Source organism: Schistocerca piceifrons, chromosome 3 (assembly GCF_021461385.2).
Source record: "Schistocerca piceifrons isolate TAMUIC-IGC-003096 chromosome 3, iqSchPice1.1, whole genome shotgun sequence".
In the NCBI taxonomy this organism is placed as follows: domain Eukaryota; kingdom Metazoa; phylum Arthropoda; class Insecta; order Orthoptera; family Acrididae; genus Schistocerca; species Schistocerca piceifrons.
This window is the reverse complement of record NC_060140.1, coordinates 81,680,115-81,704,934: the sequence shown is the minus strand read 5'-3', so window position 1 is coordinate 81,704,934 and position 24,820 is coordinate 81,680,115. Positions and strand designations below refer to the sequence as shown.

General features: G+C 40.0%; 1 protein-coding gene across 2 annotated transcripts in view; it reads left to right on the top strand.

The window, feature by feature from the left end:
• Window positions 1–24,820, top strand: part of LOC124788185 (G protein-coupled receptor kinase 2) — a 163,911-nt gene that overhangs the window by 25,068 nt on the left and 114,023 nt on the right. The gene's annotated exons all lie outside the window — the stretch shown is intronic.

Below are 24,820 nucleotides of genomic sequence, written 5' to 3'. Positions count from 1 at the left end.
GTCTTTTGCAAGGATAATATTAAAGGCATTACCTATTTTCTGATCAAGAAAGAAGTGGTTCTGCATATGGAAACAACACTTCAAACCAGATTTGAAAACTGTACAGCAATAAAAGGAACAAGGCATTTCTACAAATTCCTTGGCATTGCAGAAAACTTAGTTCGATGCTATGTAACACCGGAAACCGAAAATTGAGGGTCATTATATCAGTAAAATTACATCTTTGTCTTTAACATTGAATGACATAGTGGCTTGTGTGTATGATGGGAAGTGGTGGCTTGCAGAGGTTGAAAGAATAAGGTTGGAAAACAGTGGTGTTTTTGTGCATTTTTACCACCCTGCTGGCCCAAGATATCTACTAGTGACAAAGTTTGGAAGGAAACTCTCAGTGCTTGAACTTAACCACAGCAACTGGGGGGTCTTATTCTATATCACAGAAGCTGTCTGAAGAAATAAGTGTTCTTAACATTCACCAACAGGTTTAGGAACAGTCGCATCTCGAAGGATGTTAATTGATAATATTTATTTTAAGCATGTCAAAATAATATAAATGTTAATTTCAGTGATGTTTCCTCTTTTTTTATATAATTCAGTACCTTACTGCAATAATAACTGATTATATCCCACCAGTGTCACACATGAATAGGCAACAGCCATAAGGTCCGTTGTAGAGTAATGTGAATTATCTCCTCATTTTCAAAAATTCATAACTTTGTTCACAGTCAGATATCAATGTTGAAATTTTTACAGTACATTGCAATCATATAGGTGTACAAACTGTACAAAAATCATATTTGAGTGTACATATATGTCACAATCAAATTTTATTACAATGAAACAATAAACCATTTAAATAGGCAACAGCCATAAGATCAGTTGTGGAGTAACGTGAATTATTTCCTAATTTTCAAAAATTCATATCTTTGTTCACAGTCAGATATCAATGTTAAAATTTTTACAGTGCATTGCTATCATATAGGTGTACAAACTGAGCAAAAATTGTATTTTTATATTCAGTCCCACCTGAGATAACTAAACACAAACTTGACAAAAAATGAAAATTTTTCAAATTTCATAAATTCATAAAAAATTAAGGAAACATTTGTAAGTGTTATTGCTCTATATGAGGCTAGTAGTGTATGATATCTAACTATGGGAAAAAATAGACTCTCATAAATCACTTCTTATGTTATTTTTGGGCCTAAAAAGTGGATTTTTGAAAATTTGGATACCAAACTTTGGAGGTAATTTTGACTCGTTATTTTTTAATTTAGGGTATTTTATGTTGTAGAGGACACTTTTCTAAAAACAATCATGTCCGTTGCAATGTTGTAATTTAACTCAGTGCATAGATATTCGTATTTTTGCTAACGTCTCTAAACTGAAACATCCTCACGCACTTACAAACGAAAATGGCTGCCATTCAGTAAAGGTGAAAGGTAAAAATTTATTAAAAACTGTTTTGAACTTCTCAAGTATAGGGTAATGAAATATAAAAAATTAAAATATTTAAAAATGGTCAAGCAATCAACTTAATTTTTATGGACCGCTTCATTTGGATTGACCCACATATTAAAATATTTGCATATCATCGTGAGTCACCCTGTATAATGAAAACGATAGTTGATACTCACCATATAGCAGAGATGCTGAGTTGCGGAAAGGCTCAACAAAAAGACTGTGGGAAAGTTAGCCTTTGGCCAACAGGGCCTTTGTAAACAAAGAAAAACACACACACAAAACCACAGTCTCCCACTGGGGTGGGGAGGGGGGGGGGGATAGCAGGATAGGAGTGGGGGACAATAAAGTGCTGCTTGGAGCATGCAGGCATGAGGTGGGGAGTAGGGCAGCTAGGTGCAATGAGATGTTAAATGCAGGGTGTGGCAGAGAGGCAGGGGTAACGGAAAAGGAAAGAAGTAAAAAGACTGGATGTGTTGGTGGAATGAGTGCTGTGTATTGCTGGAATGGGAACAGGGAAGGCACTAGGTGGGTGAGGATAATGACTAACAAAGGTTGAGGCCAGGTGGGTTAGAGGAACACAAGATATATTTTAGGGAGAGTTCCCACCTGTGCATTTCCGAAAATCTGGTGTCAGTGAGAAGGATCCAGATGGCACAGGCCGTGAAGCAGTCATTGGAATGAAAGAGGTTGTATTGGGCAGCGTGCTCAGTGACAGTGTGGTCCAGTTGCTTCTTGGCCACAGTTTGTTGGTGGCCATTCCTGCCCACATAGAATGCAGCACAGTGATTGCAGCTTAGCTTGTACATCACACGACTGGTTTCACAGATAGCCCTGCCTTTGATGGGATAGGTGATGTTTGTGTCTGGAGTGGAGTGGAGTAGGTGGTGGTGGGAGGATATATGGGACAGGTCTTGCATCAACAGGGATATGTAGGACAGATATTGCACCTAGGTCTGTACAGGGATATGAGCCATAAGGCAAGGGGTTGGGAGCAGGGGTTGCGTAGGGATGGACGAGGATATTGTATAGGTACCGTGGGTGGCAGATTACCACTGTGGGAGGGGCAGGAATGATAGTGGGCATGACATTTCTCATTTCAGGGCACGACGAGTAGTAGCCGAAACCCTCGCAGAGAATGTAATTCGGTTGCTCCAGGCCTGTGTGGTACTGAGATAAAAGGGGAATGCTCCTCTGTGGCCAGACTATGGGACTTTGGGAGGTTTTGGGTGACTGGAAAGATAATGTACAGGAGATCTGTTTTTGTGCAAGGTTGCGAGGGTAATTGCAATCCATAAAAGGCCTCAGTGAGGCTCTTGGTATGTTTCAAGAGGGACCACTTGTCACTACAGATGGGATGTTCGAGAGGTGGTCCCTCTCGAAATATACTGAGGGTCCCACTAAAGCCTTTACAGATCGTAATTTCCCTCACAACCTTGTACAAAAGCAGATCTTCCATACCTTATCTTTCCAGTCACCCAACACATCCCTAAGTCCCACTGTCCGGCCACATACGAGCATTCCCCTCATGACTCAGTACCACACAGGACTGGAGCAACTGAATTAGATTCTCTGCCAGGGTTTAGATTACATTTTGGCCTGTAATGAGAAATGTCCTACCCTTCCCACCCTCCCACAGTGGTATTCCACCACCCACTGAACCTACACAATATCCTCATCCATACCTACACAACCCCTGTTCCCAAACCCTTGCTTCATGACTCATATTCCTGTAATAGTCCTAGATGCAAGACCTGCCCCATACATCCTCTCAACACCACCTACTCCAGTCTGGTCACAAACAGCACCTATCCCATCAAAGATATGGCTGCCTGTGAAATCAGTCATGTAATCTACAAACGAAGCTGTAACCACTGTGCTGCATTCTCTGTGGGCATGACAACCAACAAGCTGTGTGTCCGCATGTATGGCCACCAACAAACTGTGGCCAAGAAACAACTGGACTACCCAGTTGCTGAGCATGCTGCCCAATACAACCTCTTTCATTCCAATGACTGTTCACAGCCTGTGCCATCTGGATACTTCTCACTGACACCAGCTCTTTGGAATTGCACAGGTGAGAACTCTCCCTAAAATGTATCCTGTGTTACTGTAACCCTTCTGGCCTCAACCTTCGTTAGTCATTATCCTTACCCATCTAGACCCTTCCCTGTTCCCATTGCAGCAATACACAGACTTCATCTACCAAAACACGCAGTCTTTTTACTTCTTTCCTTTTCTGCTACCCCTGCCTCTCTCCCGCACCTCCTATTTAGCATCCCACTGCTCCTAGCTGTCGTACTCTCTAAGTTGCCATACTCTCTAACACGCCCCTGCACATTCCAAACAGCACTTTACTGTCCCCCACCCCTACCCTGCTATCCCTCCCATTCCCTGCCCAAGTCTCTTCCGTACCCCCACCTGGTTGCCGCTCCCATAATGTGCTGCTGCACCCATTCTGCCTCCAGCTGCAGTTTTCTAACTTTCCGACAGTCTTTTTGGTGTGCCTTTTTGCAACTCAGTATCTGCACCATATGGTGAGTTGCACCTATCCTTCTCATTATATTGATAATAAATTAGTGATGGTCTTCATACTGAACAACTAGTTTCCAGCATATTCTTCACATACCGAGGGTTCTTAGAGAGGATGCATTGTCTTATGACGACAAGCACATAACAAGAAGTACACAACAAGAAGTACACAACTTATATTTTACTGCATCGTCAGCTGTGCCAAGAGTCCACAGATCGTGTTGTCTACTGGCTAGCATTGCTGCCTCTGGATAATGGGGTCCTGGGTTCGATTCCCGGCCAGGTTGGGGATTTTTCTCTGCCCGATCACTGGTTGTTTGTGTTGTCCTTATCATCATCATCATCATCATCATATTAATCATCATTCGTGACAGTTGCTAGACTGGATTGAGATAATCATTGGATTGTGTAAAAATTGGTCTTTGTACGGGTGGTGATGACCGCGCAGTTGAGCGCCTCACAAACGAAGCATCATTATCAGCCATACCAAGTGGTGAAAATAATGAGCAACTGTTAAATAAACATTCTGCCATCAGCATAGCAGTGAGTGGCATGAGGATGTGTTCAGCAAGAATGTGATATGTCAGCTAGTACACCACCAGACTTGTCAAAAACTGATCTTACACAACAGCTTGACCCGTGTAATAAAAGAAAGTGTGTTCATTAGTTCACAGAAGAAGAAAAAAGTCCTAGCATTTCAAAAGCACGCTGCAAACGAGGTGGTTGATAGACAACCAAATCAACTGATGAGCACCAGTTCGCATTCGAGGTGATGAAATGAAATTACTTAAAGCATCAAATGTTTACTAAGCAACCCGACTCATGGTCATTTGCAACATCAGGCTCTGGCCACTTGTGCCCAAACACTTGACTTCACACTGTCCCTAGCCCTGGTACGGCACAAACAGGATGAAGTACAAACATGTCCCAGAAAAATAACTCTAGATGGACATGTACGCAGCACATGTCCACATCCTCACTCCAATTGCCTGTCAACTTGCACCACATAAAATCTTTTTCCTCGTACAACATCCACTCCCTCTAGTCCCGTCTGCCACAGCAGTCTCTCTGCTAGTTGGACAATGGAATGGAGTTGATACAAATTTATCACTACTATTGGCCTCATCTCACTCTGCTCCACCCGAAACAATCTCTCACTCAAAAGTGCCCCATTCTGACATGCAGTACAGTCCAAGACTGGATATGATTGTACCCTAACCCTAAAGAAACTGTTTTTGCCCACTCCGTCCAGATAGAGCATTACCTTGTGTTCCATTAAGGGGAAAAATGTGTTGCAACAAGATAAGTTAGGTGCATGTTTTGAAGGTGGTGTATTTTTATTCCAGCTCAATCACAGTTTGTGTAGTCACTATTGCCGTGTATTAAAATGATCCCTTTGGATCATTGATTCCATCCCCCACTGCTGTGACCAACTTTGTTATTCTGCTTATTGTGTTACAGCTTCTTTATTTGCAATAGTAGTGACATGAACATTCCATTTTTTTTCTAATGTGTTTAACTTTAGTTATTGGTTTGTGGACGTTCATAATCTTATGATCCAGCAGTGGCAAGACCTTCAAAGGGTAATCATAAAGTTTTGATTTCCACCTCAGAAAAAATAAAGTTAAACAATAAATGTAATATATGTAATGGCTATTAGAGGCACCAGAGGTTAGTCTTTAGACCATAGCAAATAAGACAGAAAATGAAATTGAGGGTAGGAAAAAGCTGAAATGCTTAACTCTTCTTTCAAATGTTTGTTTACAAAGGAAAACTCGGGAGAATTGCTCCAATTTATACTTCGTACCACTGCAAAGGCGAGTGAAATCAGTGTTAGTGTCAGTGTTATTAGGAAATGGCTGAAATAATTAAAATTGAACAAAGCTCCAGGACACAATTGAACCTCTATCAGATCCTATATTGAATTTGTGGCTGATTTAGCCCCTCTTCTATCTATAATCTGTCATAGACCCCTTGAACAAAAGCTCTGCCGTGTAGTTGGAAGAAAGCAACAGGTCACATCTATCCACAAGAAGGGTAGTAGAAGTGATACACAAAAGTACTGTCCAGTATCCTTGGCATCAATTTGTTGTAGAATCTTAGAACGTATTCTGATCTCAAAAATAATTAGGTATCTTGAACATAGTAACCAGAATAGATCTGATAACATCGATCATATGAGATTCAACTTGTACTTTTCACACGTGACATATTGAAAGCTTTGGATCAAGGCAGTCAGGTGGATGCAGTATTTCTTGATTGCCGAAAACCATTTGACTCGGTACTACACCTACACTTATTGTCAAAAGTACAATTGTGTAGGATATCAAATGAAACTTGTGACTGGGTTGAGGACTTTTTGGTAGGGAGGACACAGCATATTATCTTGGATGGAGATTCATCATCATCAGATGTAGAAGTAATTTTGGGCGTGCCACAGGGAAGTGTGTCAGAACTATAGCTGTTCGTGTTGGATAGTAATGACCTTACAGGCAATACTATCAGTAAACTCAGTCAGTTTGCAATTGATGCAGTTATATGTAGTGAAGTATTATCTGAAAGAGGCCGCATTTATATTCTGTCAGATCTTTATATGATTTCAAAGTGGTGCAAATATTGGCAACTTACTTTAAATGTTCAGAATGTAAATTTGTGCACTTCACAAAACGAAAAAGGTAGTTCCACAAAATGAAAAAACGTAGTTTCCTGTGACTATAATGTCAGTGAGTCACTATTGAAATCAGCCTACTAATATAAATACCTGGGTGTAACATTTCGTAGGGATATGAAATGGAATGAACATGTAGGCTCACTCGTAGGTAAAGCAGGTGATATACTTCGGTTTATTGGTAGGATACTGGGGAAGTGCAACCAATCTACAAAGGAGATTGCCCAACTATTTGGGACCCATACCAAACAGAACTAATGGGATATTGAACATATGCAGAGAAGGGCAGCACCCATGGAAAAGTGTTAGAGAGCTAGAGAAATTGAACTGGCAGACTCTTGAAGTTAGATGTGAACTATCCTGAGAAAGTCTACTAACAAAGTTTCAAGAACCAGCTTTAAATGATGACACTGGGAATATACTACAACCTCCTATGTATGGCTCACATAGGGTTCATGAGGACAAGATTATAATAATTACAGCACACACACAGAGGCATTCAGTCTGTCATTCTTCCTGTTCTCTATATGTGAATGGGACAGAAAGAAACTCTCGTAACCCATACAATAGGATGTACTGTCTGCTTTGCACTTCATGGTGGATTGCATAATATGGATGTAGATGTATATGTTGCACACATTCAAATCTCTGTGACATGGATTGCAGCACAGTGTTAGAGGAGACGAAAAGAAATGGTGCGGCCAGTCCTCACTTTTATGAATGGGTCACAACTTTCATTTTGGCTTCTAGTTCCCTGCTACGGTACTGTGGTGCGGAGATTTCAATATGTAGCAGGACCCTAAACATGTACCTGCAAACAAACGTGTTATTTTATTTATTTTATCATGTTACTTTATTTATTTTATTTTGACTACCATTTCTATCAAGTATGGTGGATTTAACGTGACACATATATTTGCTGGTTTTAATTCCAGTGCTCCTACTTTAAATAATGTTCTGTTAAAGATGATTGAAAGTGATACTTTTCCTTATTAATATGCAAGAACATTCAGAAATCCTCTTCCCGGTTATGTTACAGAAATTAGAAAGACAGTGCTCATGTCGCCGCAGTGTCTGGAACATTATGTGACTGAGATGCCTAGCCATTAAACCTTATACTAGTATAACAGTTCAATGTAGATTGTGTAAGATGCACAGTATCAGCACATTTGATTGTTACAGATTGTGGGTACCTGATGAACGGTACACTCTGTGTCCGTGATTATGTGGGCTGTGAGCTTGTTCTGTGCTTCTGTGACAAGGGAATTGTTATAACGTCAGGTTGAACACACACATTTCAGAGACGACACAATACATGTAAGTCACAGAGCAAGTAGACAAAGGAAGACGTGTACACGATAACAGTCAAATCAGCACCGAGTCCAAGTCTAGTGGCCGCTGGCTGGTTGGCCGCTTAGGTGGCGCGGCTGCTGCATCGCTGGCAGCACTGCGCGGCGGCACTTTGAAAGATCGGCGAGTCACAACACTTTTCCCCCCTTTGAATTTTTTGCACTGGTCTTGGTGGAGGTGGCCTGTAGATTGCTAACGACCATAGGTGTTGTTTGACTGACCGTAAAGTCTTGAGGAGGAGGCTTCCCGTACAGATGGAAGTGTCCCTGATGATAACAGGTTGAGATGACAGCAGACGTAGGGGTCGAATCTGCTGGGGCCCCGTGCACCAATCTGCCCATTGCGGCAAGTCCGGTTGTTATAACAGGAGACATGGGCAATGTGTCGGCGTCCATAGGAGAAGGTGAGTAGAGTTGCTCCTACAGATGAAGGTCATCCGGTTCCTGCATGGGTACGTCTCATGGTGGCCTCAGTTCTTGTGCTGGCACTGAGATGACAGTGAGAGGGCTGCGTTGTGAGTAATGAAAGATGCCAAGATCCCGAGCATCAGGTAGAGCCGAAGGTGGTGTAGCGGCATTTGGAACAGGTGTTGCTGGCACACGAGGCTGAAGCTGGTCCGAATGACGCACTGCAACACCCATGTCTGTCTGGATTTCATACAGGCGTCGGCCACGGTGTCGTAAGATGTGACCAGGACTCGATTTTGGCCGTCTGCCATATCCCCGTACCCATACAAGGTCACCGGCGGTGAACCGGCCAAGCAAAGGCACCCGTTGCCATGAGGTGGGAGACCACAGAAGATGAAGTAGCATGGGGGGCTGTCGGCCATGCAAAAGCTCAACCGGGCTGTGGTCGCCCATGGGGATGAAACGGTAAGAAGCCGGAAATTGAAGAAGCGCATCATCATCAGCAGCAGAAGAAGTCATGAGTTTCCTCATCTGGTCCTTAAATGTGCGGACCAGAGGTTCAGCCTCACCGTTTGACTGTGGATGGAACGGAGGGGCCGTGACTTGCATGACGCCGTGACGGGCACAAAAATCCGCAAATTTGGAAGAGGCAAATTGCGGACCATTATCAGTAACAAGTGTGGAGGGAAGGCCTTTCAAAGAGAAAATGCGAGCTAGAGTATTTGTGGTTGCCGTGGTGGTAGACGACGTGCAACGGACAATGAAAGGAAAATTAGAGTAGGCGTCAGTTATGAGTAGCCAATAAGCACCTAAAAAAGGTCCCACGAAGTCAGCATGAATATGCTCCAATGCTACTCAGGCGAAGGCCACGGTGACAAAGATGACTTCGGGGCAGCGGCCTGTGACGCACAAGGGCCACAGGCAGCGACCATGTGTGCGATTTCAGAGTTGATGCTAGGCCAGTACACGTGACGGCGCGCCAGAGATTTTGTGTGAGAGACACCCCAGTGCCCTTGGTGAAGGAGGTGCAAGACCGACGCACGCAAAGACGCAGGTACCACAACACGCGGTGAAGCATTGTCGGTGGAAAGAAGGATAACACCATCCCTAGCTGTGAGGCAGTAGTGCAAAGCATAGTAGTTACGCAACGGATCAGAAGTCTTAGCGGATGGACGATCTGGCCAACCTTTCTGAATACAGCGTAAAACCCGGGAGAGGGTAGGGACAGAACCCGTAGCAGCCGCCAGTCGGTCCCCGGTGATGGGGAACCTGTCCACAACCCGCTGCTCGGCAACATCCAGGTGGAAACACAAAAGTTCGTCCCTATCGAATGCCAGATCAGGATCCATGGGAAGGCGAGACAGTGCATCAGCATTTGCATGTTGAGCCGTCAGCCAGAAATGAATCTCATAATTGAAATGAGACAAGTAAAGAGCCCAATGCTAGAGGCGGTGTGCAGCCTTGTTGGGAAGTGACGTTGATGGATGGAACAAGGAAACAAGTGGTTTGTGGTCCGTAACAAGATGAAACTTGGATCCATAAAGAAGAACACCAAACTTATGAAGAGCATAAATGATGGCCAAAGCTTCTTTTTCAATTTGAGAATTTTTTCGTTGGGCATTCGTGAGCATTTTGGAGGCATAAGCAATGGGTTGTTCCGAACCATCAGAAAAACGGTGTGCAAGGACTGCACCAACCCCGTATTGAGAGGCATCCATGGCAAGAACGAGATGTTGGCCAGGTCGATAAGTAGCCAGGCACGGGGCCTGTTTCAGCATAGTCTTCAATTTTTTGAAAGCCGCATTGCATGACGCGGACCAGTGAAAGGGCATGTTTTTATGCAACAGGCGATGCAATGGCTGAGCCACTGAAGCCGCAGACAGTAAAAACCTTTGATAGTATGCTATTTTCCCCAAGAAAGCCTGCAGTTCTTTAACAGATGGAGGGTGAAGAAGGGCGTCGATCGCAGCGACAGTTTGCTGAAGTGGACGAATACCATCCCGAGAGAGTTGGAACCCCAAGTACATGATAGATGCCTGAAAAAATTGTGATTTCTGAAGATTACACTTAAGACCGGCAGTCTGTAAGACATGAAAAAGTGTGTGGAGATTCTGAAGACTGAGGCCGTGAAGTTCAGCAGCCCAAGCGCGATAGGATTGATTCGGTTGTTTTTGACAACGATTAAAGGCAACACGAGAGGCTACCACATGCGTTTGCTTTTGAAAATAGACAGACAGAAGTGAGCACATTTCAGCAAAGGACAAAGACGCAGGATCTTTCAAAGGAGCCAATTGCGACACCAACCGATACATTTGAGGAGAAATCCATGAAAGGAACAGAGACTTACATGTTTGTTTGTCCGTGACATGAAATGCCAAGAAGTGCTGTCGAAGATGTTTTTCGTAATCAGACCAGTCTTCTGCCATCTCGTCGTAAGGAGGAAAGAGGTATAGACAACGACGAGAGACGCCCCGCATTGGATGCCGTGACGAAATCACGAATCGCAGATGTGAGAAGCGTTTGCTGTTCTATGAGACCTTGCAATAGTTGCTCTAAAGTAGCCATAGAAATCTGTGGGTCAACGATGGAAAAGAAAAATCACTACCTCGTCACCAATTGTTATAACGTCAGGTTGAACACATATATTTCAGAAACGACACAATACATGTAAGTCACAGAGCAAGTAGACAAAGGAAGACGTGTACACGGTAACAGTCAAATCTGCACTAAGTCCAAGTTTAGCAGCCGCTGGCTGGCTGGCCGCTTAGGTGGTGTGGCTGCTGCATCGCTGGCAGACAGCGTCGCATGTAAAGGACGCGCGTAACTGTGCGGCGGCACTTTGAAAGATCGGCGAGTCACAACAGATATACCGTGAGTATCTTGGTTCAAGGGAAACTGCCACCACTGCAATAATATATTGTGAACTACAGTGCGCTGAGTTGTCAAATTTCGCTCTGTCAGATATAAGGCTCACATTACAACAAATTGTTTTTCTATTTAATGATGAATAGAAACAAACGATGAGCAGCCTTTCCATCCAGAGGCACCTTGTTGTAGGATAACTTGATGTGAAACGTTCTGGCAAATTAAAACTGTATACCAAACTGGGGCTTAAACCTGGACCCTTTGCTTCCACGATCAATTGCTCTACCAACTGAGCTATCCAAGGCATGACTCATTATGTGCTGTCACATCTTTACTTTCACCATTGTCACTCTCCTACTTTCAAAACTTCACAGATCTTCTTCATACCTTGTTGGACTACCACTCCTGTATGACATGAGTTTGGAAAGTAGGAGAGGTACTGGCTGAAAAATGGTGTGAAAGTGGGTCGTGAGTCATGCCTAGAAGTCTTGTCAGTGGGGCTATTGCCTGCAAGGGGCGAAGGTTCCAGGTTTGAGACCTGGTCTAGTTCACAGTTTTAATCTCCCAGGAAGTTTCAAATTGGCACTTACTTGCAGCAGGATGGAAATTCATTCCGGAAAGGGCACCCGGCTTGTTCCTCAGCGTATCATTTTCCGCAGGAAACAGTTCTAATCATGGCCACAGGAACACTGTAATTGATGGCAAGAAGCATGGGAAAAGGCCACCTGGGTTAATGGGTCACTGAATGTGTTATTAACATGTGCTGAGAGGGTAGTGTGTGAATCTGTTGAAAATCATGAGGCAGTGCTTTACCAACAGCTCACCACAGGTGGTCTGTAACTTCAGCAAGTGAAAGCACAACTCTGTCATTTCAGAATTATACAAGAAATATTTGAGGAGCACTCAGTGGACACGAGAGTGCTGCAGTGACCCTCTGGGGCACCCTTGAGTGTTTACCATAGAAGGTGGCTTAGTAGTAAGAACGCTGCGTTCTGATGTGGGACGAGCTGCCGAAACCCCATCCAGCCATTTGTATTTCACTTCTCCAAGATTTCTCTAGATTGATTGAAGCAAATGGTGGGATGGCGCTTATTAAAAATGATACTGGCTCAATCCATACCGAGTGGTCCAAGAATAAAAAAATTGGTTGCTTGACCATCCCAGAAAAATTTTATGTTTGCTGGGTGAATTCCCCAATGTTTAGTAGTCACAAAAATATGTTTTAAAAATTTTATTGTTTATTATTTTGAAATGGTGGCCATATCTGTTCAAGGCCACATGTGTTTATTCGTATTTGCAAGCATCTACATTTCTTACAATTATTCAGTAGTGGATTGTCCTAAGCCTTTCAGATAAAATGCATTTAGTTCAACACACCCTGGGCTACAAATTATCATCATTATCACTTAGCTGAACGTATTCTTTAATATATTTATTAGAGTTCAAATTTATCAGCCACAAATTTAAAAAACTCAATTTTTGAACAGTAATTTTCTCAGCTTTATTATTTTTTCTGCTATTGTTCTGTATAGTATAGTTCCTTTTTATAGTGTGTCAGTGGTGAGCAGTTTACACTAAAAAAATACACTATTTTAAAAAATGAATTTTATTGATTTTTTCCATTTTGTGGTCTGCAGTATCTTTGTTGAGGGACCAGATAAAAATCTGAAAATTTCACACTTTTGATCTTCATGATATCAAATTTCAGTTTAAATTTCAACTTTGAAATTCAATTGGAAGTTATGGAAAAAAAATTACAGACACGGGTCAGAAATAAGTTTAACATCTGCGATATCAAGGCTTATGGAATAAAATACATCAGTTACAGTATATAATTTAATCATATCTATGATTACTTACTTTTTGATGAAAATAAGCCAACTAATTACATTATATTGTTCTCTTGTTATTTGTTTTTAGTACATCGCTCATTGAACATTTGAGAAATTTGTTCACTCAGTTTGGGTGTTAGATTATAAGTTCGCCCAGTCACAGTTGTAAATTCCATGGGAGACAGCTTCCTTAATACATTTTTAAGTGGCATCCAAACTTGATGCTTCTGAATTTTTTTAAAAGATGCCATTGGTCCTGGAGGGTGATAAAATAGAACATGTACATCTTTGTTTTGAATGTCAATATTATCAACTTCGCCAATCCACCACTGTTCATCATAAACACAAGCCACTATGCTTTTATTTTGAAGAACCAGTTGTACAAGTTTTCCACACTGATGAAGTTCACTATCAGGCGAAGTTGATGTGATCTTACACTTCAGTAAGCTGTGTGAATGGGATACGAAACAATGAAAAGATTGAGTGCCTTTAATCTTCTGACAAGTGTTGTACTTTCCTTCAAGACAATGTCATAGACTTCTTGTATTTCCTCACATTGTACAAAAACAGGTAATTCCTTTGATATGTTTTTTTACAGAATTCCAACATTTCTTGAGGTGTTATGATATGATTGTCATCGGTCCGCTGCAGACTTGCATTTGTGACAGCTCGCTTTGTTGTACCCTCGACACCATCACAAGCATTCTTCCCACGGCATGAGGTGAAAAACTGCCACTCTACATCAAACCCAAAATATTCTTTATGAAAGGAGATGTTAATAATTTTTTGTTTTGTTTTTATATTGACTTGCTGCCCCATCCGAAAAGTAAAGAAGTTTTTTTTATGGAAGGATGCTGCTGTTTAATGTAGTTTGTTAATTTTAGTTGAAGAATGTGCACTGCTGTAATGTTGTGTTCAAGGTAGTGACTTATGACACAAAAGCTGTGGCTCATTAGTTTATCTTCATCTTTATAATAGAATACAAATGGATGAACTGTGGCCTGTTTGTTTACCCAGTAGTGCCCTTGTACTTCATCTTGAAAAACAAAAGAGTAATTTTCGGAAAAGTCAGCAAGAACTAAGCATTCATCAGCTGCCAAGGTTTGCTTTTTGTCTTTCAAAAATTTATTTTGAGCTTTTCCAATAAAATGATGCATTTTTAGATTTTCAACATTTGCCACTAACACTTCAAAAAACTATTCTCGTGATTTTATGACTGACACCATTTCAGTTCTGTCTTGTCACCCATTGTTTGTATTTTATATTGTCAGGCATCAAATTGTCTTCTTTGGATTCGTAAGACATGTCAAGTAAGGCCTGTCTGCGTGGACAATCTTCACATTTTCCCTTGACCATACAATTGTAACTGTCAATATTGCATACCATAACTTCCAAAAAGTCAACTCTAAGATTGGCCCCATCTATCATCAACTTTACGCTCTGATGATACAAACACAAAGATTATGGGTGCCAGATGCCCCTGCAACAATAAACCATCTTGCTCTCATCTCGCAAAACTTTGATCTTCCAATTTTTTAATGTCAGGATTTTCTTTTTTAAATTCAGTGAATAGTTCATTTACATTACACAATATTAACCTTTTTTGTCTTTGAATCTTCGTACCATTTTCTTTCACAGAAACAGTCTTTTTTTTTTTTGCCAGACATAAAATGGCTGTAATTGCCATCATCATAATACTTAATAATGTTATTGATTGTGTTTTCATCTACGAAATTAGATGCACTTTTCTTTTGTAATGCTGATAAAATTCCCTGTTCTTTTACTGATTGCCTTGTTAACTTAACAAGACATTCAGACAGATTAAATTCATCACTAATTTTTGCTCAACTCCAAGAATTCTGCAGTAAATTGATAATCTTAATTTTATCCTCTTTATTTGAAGTACTCCATTTAGTTTTTAGTTTTTCTATCAAATCATCGTATTTGGTTGGTGAAGTTTTAGAACTTCAATCTGTTTTAATACAAATTGTATTTTGAAATCAAACTTCGAAATTCTTTTTGACTGTAGCTGCCACTTCCCAATTTTTGTATTCAAGGCACTTGGTCTTTTATCCTGACTTAGTTTTCTAATTTTACCAGCAGGCAATACACCCAGGGTATCACAGGCTGTATCTACTTTTTTAATGGTTGCTGATAAGTCACAAAATTCTGTATCTGAGGTTCCACTATCCTTTCTCTTGTGAATTACAAATATCTTAGAATAACATGTTGGACACAATGATTTTCGTGGTATGAGATTGACAAAAAGGGCTTTTTATTTTTAGAATAATGATCAAATGTTATTTCTCACAGACCTTTTGTTATAGGTTTCTTATGTTTCTCAGAAGGGTTCATGCAAGACAGGCCAAAAAGGTGATGAAATTGTTTTAAGTATTTCATTTCATGTTACTTTCATGTTGATGTGACCTCTGGGCTGACTCGTAAGTAAAACAACACGTTTTCTCCTAACTGTAATCTTCGATTAAAGTAATGTCTTTAGGATACACTTCATACACTATTTTATGACATACTTCATTAATAATAGCACCAACAGAACACTGAGACGCCATTTTTTTCAACTGCACACTGCAAGAAGTAAATAGTGTGAGTAGACAATTGTTGGTGTAAGGGGGAAGACAACAATCAGACTTTTATAGGCTTGCACATGGAATTGTTAGCCTGCTGAAACAATTACCACAGCATTGTTTCAACAAATAATCCTTAGCTAGTGTAATGTGGTGTGTTACATTATGCAGTTGGTATACTTTATTTGATTAGCCTACCACGCAGTTGTTAAAAAACGTATTTTTGACTCGTGTTTGTAATCTTTTTTCCACAACTTCCAATTGAGTCTCAAAGTTGAAATTTATACTGAAGTTTGATATCATAAAGGTCTATTAACTGTAAAATTTTCAGATTTTTATTTGGTCCCCCAACAAAGATATTGCAGACCACAAAATGGAAAAATAAAATAAAAATCCAATTTTTAAAATAGTGTATTTTTAAGTGTAAGCTGCTCACCATTGATACTTTATAAAAAGTAACTATACTATACAGTGTAATAGCAGAAAAATATTAAAGCTGAGAAATTAATCTTTCTTTGGAAGACTACTGTTCAAAAATTGAGTTTTTTAAATTTGTGGCTGATAACTTTGAACTATTAAAAATATATTAAAGAATGCATTCAGCTAAGTGATAATGATGTTAATTTATAGCCCAGAGTGTGTTGAACTAAATGCATTTTATCAGAAAGGCTTAGGACAATCCACTACCGAGTAATTGCAAAAAATGGAGATGCTTGCAAGTTAGAAAAAACGCATGTGGCCTGGAACAGATATGGCCGCCATTTCAAAATAATAAACAATAAATTTTTTAAAAATATTTTTGTGACTACTAAACATTCGGGAATTCACCCAGCAAATACAAAATCTTTCTGAGATGGTCAAGCAACCAGTGCTTGTCCACGTGGTATGGATTGACCCTACTGCCAATTTCTCTCTGCTTTCCAATTGAAGCTTGTGCTTTCTCTTATGATGTGTTTGTCAGTAGGACAGTAAAACTGTAAGTTTCATTTGTTCCTTCCCGTTGACTGAGATGTGAATGACTTCGATGTAACTCAAATCAATCTTCACAAGTTGTATGTGGTGGTTGAGCAGTGATGAATGAAGATAACACCCAAACATTTGTGATGTTTCATGGGGTCAATATGACAACACTTTACAGCTGCCATCAGACCAGGCCAAAAGGAGAGGCTTCACATTATACAGTAGTGTGTCTAATTCATTTGCCCAGTAGCATAGAGTTCGACTGTTACATAAAGAGTTTTATTTAAGGAAGTGTCAGATCTTCCACTATTCCTTTTACCCACTGACGTAATCATGGTCTATTTTAACTATACTGATGTATCCTATTCTATATAATCTTTCCACTTCCTTCTCCCATTTTATTTTGTTATTGATGACTAACAATCTTAAGCTTTAAAAAAAACAACAAAATTAAAAATCATTAATAATTTACATTCTTGAACTTAATTATAGACATTGCCTGTGTCTGTGTCATGGTGTAACATGTGTTTGCAACAGCAAGGTGTAAGGAAAGGACCTCCAAGCGTACATACTTCCTACTTTTTCTACACATGTACCATAAGTTATGACTCTTTTCTGTTTTGGAAGTTCTACCTCTTGAATTACTTTGTTGTAACATAGTTCACAAGCATTTGTTTGTTGTTTTCATTTCTATGAGAGGTATATGCATCATCTCACCTGCTCTCACTATTTGCTACATTTACTTGTGATGATAATGTATTCTTAACATATGACTCACATTATGTAAACAATGTACAGTATGACAATTGTCAAAGCTACAGAAGGAGAACAGACACGTCATGACCAGACGGCAGATCAAAGTTTTGTGGGGGGAAAAATGAGAAAAATTGGGCACGAGGGGAGATTTGAACACTGATGGCTCACTTTGTGGTGCAACACCATGACCACATAACCACGTGATTATTGTTCTTCCAATTCACTCGATGTTGCACATCTTCAGTTTGGACCGTTCATTGTTTCTGTCTGCTTATTTATCACATTTCAGTACATTTTCTTCCTATTTCATGCTTCATCTGCATTCAGTTCTTGACAGGCAGTGCATAGAGCCGTCTTCCCACAAAATCTGAGGGGTATGATGGGGAGTTTCCCGTTTTAGTGCTGTCCATTGGTTATGCATTGTGGTCATTATAAACTCCTACTATTTGTGACTTCTGGACTTGGGCAGCTGGTCAAATAGTAGAAGACTGTGTGCACACAGAGGACAGATCAATTGCAGCTACAACAGAATTAGATCTGCACAGAATAAGCTGATGTGATGGATGGAAAACATTGTTGTGGCCTGTGCCACGGCACGTTTGTATTAGGTCTTTCTAGCCATAGTTCCCAACTTCACTTGTATTTCCCTACCAATGTATCAGAACTCTCTCGGGTTCATCTAACTTAAAGGAGGAGGACCAATCCCGTGTCAGATGGTTGAGAAGTGGACCCCTTCTAATAGATGCCTTCATCGTCCTTCTGAATCAGAAGTGTTTTAGGGAATGTTTAGTTAAAATAGAGATGCTTAATATACTATTATAGGGAAGGGATTGTTATATGTACAACATAAGCAGTTCAAAATAAATGACTAAAAGATGGGTGAATAAATTGGCTAAAAAACGAATGAGAGGGATCTGTTCATGTAGCATAATGTGCAGTGCAGTGCACTGTCTTGTGAGACATGGAGGTAGTGGAAACCTGAACTGAATCTCCAGGGCTGGTACACCAGCTATCATGAGTCTAGTTTTGTAGTTTTGAGGCAGTTTTCCTCACTTGTTTAGACTAATACTGGACTGATCCCCTGCTTCTGCTGTAGTTAATATGTTTGACACAACTAAGATACAATAACATGCAGAACAAAGTTTACACGATTCATCGACAGATGGCACATGCAGTTTTTCTCTCTTTATTACCTTGACAATTGTGATGTCAGGATGGGCACCTGTCCACAAAGTTAAAAAAAGTTTTTTTTTTTTTTATTAAATGCCAAATACTGTATTGGAGGGGCATTTCGTTATGTTAAAGAAAGATGAGTGAGAGGCTGGCTTGTTAGTGAGGTGTTGAAATAGTATGTTATGAAGATGAGTGATGTCAAGATGCAGAAAATGTTGGCCCCATCTCAGACATGAACTTGTGTGTGTGTGTGTGTGTGTGTGTGTGTGTGTGTGTGTGTGTGTGTTAATGGCTCACAAACACATGGATGGCTGGTTTCAACTCCCTTAAGATGGAGAACCATTTTGGGAGGGGAGGGAAAGAGTGTGAAGAGTGCAGTTACACTGCCAACTTCACAGGTGGGTAAAAACTTACATTTCAAAATCATAAGAGATCTGAAAAAATCAATACAAAGTTATCAGACTATGTAAGTCCACATTAAATTACTATCCACGGAAGTGCTTTGAGTGTAGCATTATGTTCCCTCTATTTTTTTTGCTCATGCATCAGTAGATGAGGAGCTTACCATTATTTTCATTTCACAACTTCCCATCCATTGCTTTTCTGTGGTGACCACAGTGCACATTCATACATTGTGCTCTGTAAATCCCTTAACGGTGAGACTTTAGGGACATGTAATTAGTAAAGCTTTACTTTCTGAAACAGCTACTACTGTATAATATGTAATATATACTAACAAGATGTTATAACCAGAGCTAATCTGCACTGATTATTGTGGGAATTACTTGTAATTTACTTTATATTTGTATATTACATTGAGTGTATGGAACTCAGCTGCTCCAGCTTTATAGTCTTTGTGTGGTCCCAGAATGATTGTGGAAACACTGCATGTGGTTTCACCAGAAAACATTATTTCAGAGTTATTGGCTGCAGGGGGGATTAGCTTGGCTTCTAGTGGGGCATTTGGTACCTAATGTATTCCTAGCCTCCACAATGAGGTTCATTGGTTTTGTACTCACTATTAAGGTTCCTCTGTACTAACATGCACAACATTTATTAATTCTGGATCTTTTGCCATGCAGGGTAGCCGCGCGGTCTGAGGTGCCTTGTCACGATCCGCGTGGCTCCCCCCGTCAGAGGTTCGAGTCCTCCCTCGGGCGTGTGTGTGTGTGTGTGTGTGTGTGTGTGTGTGTGTGTGTGTGTGTTTTGTCCTTAGTGTAAGTTAGTTTGTTAGATTAAGTAGTGCGTAAGCTTAGGGACCAATGATCTCAGCAGTTTGGTCCCATAAGACCTTACCACACATTTCCAAATTTAATTCTGAATTTAAAGCAAAGTGTAAAAATCCATGAAATCTGAATGTTCTGGGTCAATGTGAGCTAGTAAATTAAGACTGTGGAAGGATGATACCAGTGTGTCTGCATGTCCTCACAAAGTTGTTGACGGTACTGTAATTATTTGTCTGTGGAGCAACCTGAAGTTGATATACAGCAGATACAAGCCAGGTTCCAGAAGTGTGTTGTGGTGATGGTGGTGGTGGTGGTGGTGATGTAAGCAGTCTTTAGTCAGTGAACTTTGTCTTGATACTTCCAGCCGCAGCTTGTGAAGCCAGGCAGGCAATATTCCATCCAGGTGGCGGGGTCAGGTGAACTGCGAGAAGCTCCATCTGTCTCTAGTATTCATGTTGCACAACGTATTTGCTTTGATTATATTGATATTGCATGTAGTGGAATTGTTGTTGGTATCAGGGGGAGATTCAAGGTCCAGGTGCTGCTTGAAATCGGGCTACAGCTCTGAGTGAGGGGCTTGATATTCACTGCAGCATACTGCATACTTGCCACACATGGAATGACCTTCCAGTAAGTGTGTGAAAAGTGAGAACTTTGTGTGTAGGTAATCTTTTAGAAACGGGTATTATGAATAATAATGTTGAATGCTGAGATTGGAATAACTCACTATTTTGGATTTTTAAGAAGCTAAGAATTCATCTTCCAGTACTGGGAGGGCAACGGACAGTCCATGCAGTTTACAGTTTTCCTTTTACATATTTTAGATTAATGCTGCAATTCCATTATTGTATATTTTGAGGCATATTAGCTATATTATGAGGAGCCCAAGTAAAAGATTCCCTTGGCTGCTCATTTATTTTCATGGTTCATCTCTTGAATATTTTTTTCCCAAATGAACTCTCAGGGAACAACACGAAACTGTATAACTCTAGGGAACACTGAAGCTGATCAACTGTGTGATAAAAAGAAGGGGGGAGGGGAATGTGTATCATTGCCGAAATTCCATCATTGCTCATCAAACAATTTATGAATGCCATCTGCGAAGATGGGGGAAGGATGATATTGAATTGTATTGAGTATCGAGTTAAGAGGAATTCCAGTGAAAGAAAGCAGCTGACATAGCCAGTGGCTTGCGAGAGAGGCATTATGGCACAGTGTTGTCCTACTGTGAACTGTTCCCGTACTGTTGCCTCAGGATGCTGTTCAGTGAGAGGATTGTTGGCTGTATGTGAGGAACAATGAGCTGTTGGCTGTAAATGCATCCATCCACCAATTGTGGAAAGGATTGATTGCTACTCACCACACAGTGGAGATGTTGATTTGCAGACAGACACAATGAAAAGGACTTAATATTTTTATTAAGCTTTCACACGAAGCCCTTCTTCAAAAATAGAAAACGCACACATTCATCCAAAGCCAACTCTCATGCACATGGTCACTGTCTCAGCCGAAAGTGCAGAGAACCTGGTAGACGTTTGAAAACTGTGTTTTTTGGACTTTACCCTGAGATTATGTAACTCTTAATCTGCTTTGATTTCTTCCTCCCTTATTTTATTTTTTCCGCCCCAGTATGTTCTACAACTCCATGCTATTTGACTGTCACAAAACTGACAATTACTTACATAATGTCAGTTAAGATTCACAGTCTGCTGACTTGCATTGAGGAACAGTGGACTCGTGGAAAATATGCCTGAAAAATATGATGGAAAGCTAAGTACATTGTGATGCTGATTTTACCTGTCAGATTGGAGTTGCTTGCCAGTATATAAGGGAAACTGTGTTATGTACTTAATTTTTGCTGATGACCTAGAAAATGATAATCAGTTTTGTGGATTATTAATATGTATATTTTTTTGTTGATATAGAAAAACGAGATTTTGCCCAAGTTCGTGTTTTTATTTTCTTCTCCTTGTTTTATATATGAGCCACTATGGACTATGGCTTCCTCTCACAATTTCTTGAAGTTTCTCTCTTCTGGTCTAGTGACTCCAGTTTTCTTATGGAAACATTTTGGAATCTGAAATAACAGTATTTTTATCATTCTATGATTCATCCTTTGGGCATGGTCATAGAATAATAATGTCTGTAATTTTTTCAGTCTGTGGTAGGTTGCCCATTTGTAACATAATCTAATTCCCTCATTGAGTGAGTGTCCTCCATTCTCTTATTACTTTTTCTAGAACACAATTAAATCTCCCTGAAGTTTTCATCTCAAAACTTCTATCGAAGCCCAGTCCATTGAGAATTTGATACATTTAATTTCCTATTCACTGCCTTATAGGTTTTCTTGAAGTCAGCAAAAGTGATTGCAAAATTTTAGTTCTTATTTTAGATTCATTATTGTTGACCGCAAGTTGAGAATCTGCTCTCAACATGATCGGGTTTTTTCCAAGACCCAGGGCTGGTTTAGGCCCTAATGACATAAACAACTGCTTGGGGTGTGAAGCTGACACAGGTGACACAGGCACCACAGCTGTAGGATTTCTGTGCAACAGTTATTACTAATGACCCCTTGGGGAGCGAGGTTGAGAGCTATGCCAAAATAGAGAATTTATGTAAATTACATGTCACTATTAGTACCTAAAACTCACAAGGGGTAAAATGTGCGAAGGAAAATTGAAAATTGGGGGGGGGGGGGGGGGGGGGGGGGGAGCAAATGATAAGTCGCTGGGTGGAAAGATGTTTGCAAATCAGCTTGCTGAAACCACATAGATATTTATCAGTTTGAGGGTTGAGTTTTTATTCTGCCCTAGCTAACAATGCTTTTGATAAGATTTAACAAAATTATGAGAAGGAAAGTTGCTACTCACCATATAGTGGAGATGCTAAGTTGAAGATAGGCACATATATCTCAGCTATATGGTGAATAGCAACTTTCCTTCTCATAATATTGTTACATTCTATTCCGGATTTTCCGTTGTTTGATTTTTGATAAGATTTTATAGATAACCGATAGAAGAGAAATGCCTCTGTAGTTAATGTGGGTTTTATCACCTCTTTTGTACAGTGAGTGGATCAAAGCAGTCTTCAGGTATCTCTTGACTCTCAAAAGAAAGTTGTATAAAATTTTCTAGTATTGTTTGTATTGAAGTAGTAGTCTGTATGTTTTAATTGGCTTTTATCATAAAGTCTCTTGGTATTCCTAATCAATTTAGCTGTTTCTTTCAAAGTTTCAAGGAATCTTTTCTGCATTCTTATTCCATTTTTGCCATGTACTTTCTTATTTTGACTGCTTCATCACGTTCCAGATTCCTCCATATATGCGTTATGATTAGATTTTGATCAAGACAATTGTTTCTGTTGGTATTTGAATAAGAGATTGTTTCCATTGCTCCCAATTTTCTGGATTTTTTGTTTCAAGTTTATAGCTAACGTTTCTTCCTTGTCTGAGATTTTCTGTGTCTTATTCATGAGTCCTTGATTTGACTTGTCTCATGGTATTCCTCTTTTGGAATTCCACTTTGATTTTTGGTAGACAGTGATCAGAATCTAACTTGGCGTTTCCTATTACCTTAACATTCTGGATTTTTTGGGAGGAATCTCTGGATATTGCAGCATGATCCATTTGAAATTCACCCAAACTGGAGTCTGGAGAGTTTTGTTTTCCGGGAGATGCTTAAAAGCTTTTAATTTCATTACTCTGCAGAGTTCTGTTATTTTTTCACGGTTCTTATTTGGCCTTCTGTGAGCTGGGTAGTTCCCTACCCCTACAATGTTCTCGGAGTTTTTCTCTCTCTGTTTAGTTGTGCATTAAAATCCCATAGCAGTGTTATAGTGTGTTTCTTTGGAATTTTTGGGATAATCTCATAGTTTTTCCCAATATTTATCTGTTTCTCCTCTGTTTTATAGGCCTAGCTGATTGGTGCATGGGCATTAACTATTATATATGTGTATGTATGTATTTATTAATTTTTTTTTAACGTAGCTGCACGACAGCAACGGTTCCACGTAATAAAATTATAAACAGCTGACCAGTTGCAATGGATAAAGAATTCTTTATCTAGGTTTCGACAAATATAAATTTGTCTTCTTCAGAAGGTGGCAATTTTACATTAGTAAGGACTAATGTACCATCGCCGTTTTTACAAATATCGGCATAGCTCCATTTGTCAAAATGAAATATAGCCCTAGAATTAGGGTTTGTCACGTAAATATAAATGAGTACATGGATCCTGCAGAGCTCACAACCGACTGAGTGTAATCGACGAGCGTAGTTACTAAGTAAAGAATTCTTTATCCTTTGCAATTGGTCGGCTGTTTATAATTTTATTATTAATTTTTGCTTTCTTTTCTCTCTCATCGATACGAGTTATAAGTGTCATCATGACAGGCAACTACACGCGCTTGGAGGTGCGTCCTTGACCACACCATTTGCTCTCTTCTTCCCCCCCCCCGCCCCCCTCTCCCATCCCCAGCCCCACCCTTTCTTTTCTTTTCTCTTTATGTTGTAAGTTGTAACCTCCTCGTTCCTTACACAATGCCACATCAGCTATGTCCCCTTCCAGAAGTGCTGGTATGTCCATCTTGCTAACAATTTGTCAAAAGTTAATGTTGATATGGCCGTGGAGGGTGAGTATGTGTGTTGTACAAAATTTAGAAGAAGAATGTAAGATAAAAAATGGGTGCAGCTGGTTGATCTTTAAATGTACCTCTCACCGTGTGTTGATTGATAAGTCTGCCCACAATTTTTGTATGCTATTTCCTTTCTGATAATTTCATCATTGCAGTATCTGTCTTGCTTTCATGTGCAAGAAAGTAACTGTTAATTTTATCCAAGTTGGAGCCGTGACTGATTTACATTTGTAGACCATAAAGGAAAGATCATCAGCCTTCAGTTACAAACTTAGTTTTTATTTAAAGTATAATAGGTTTCAAGTCCTGGAGGGTCTTATAAAAGTTTTTAGCATAGTCTCTTGTCATTATCTGTGTGCTGCTTCTGTTATCATTT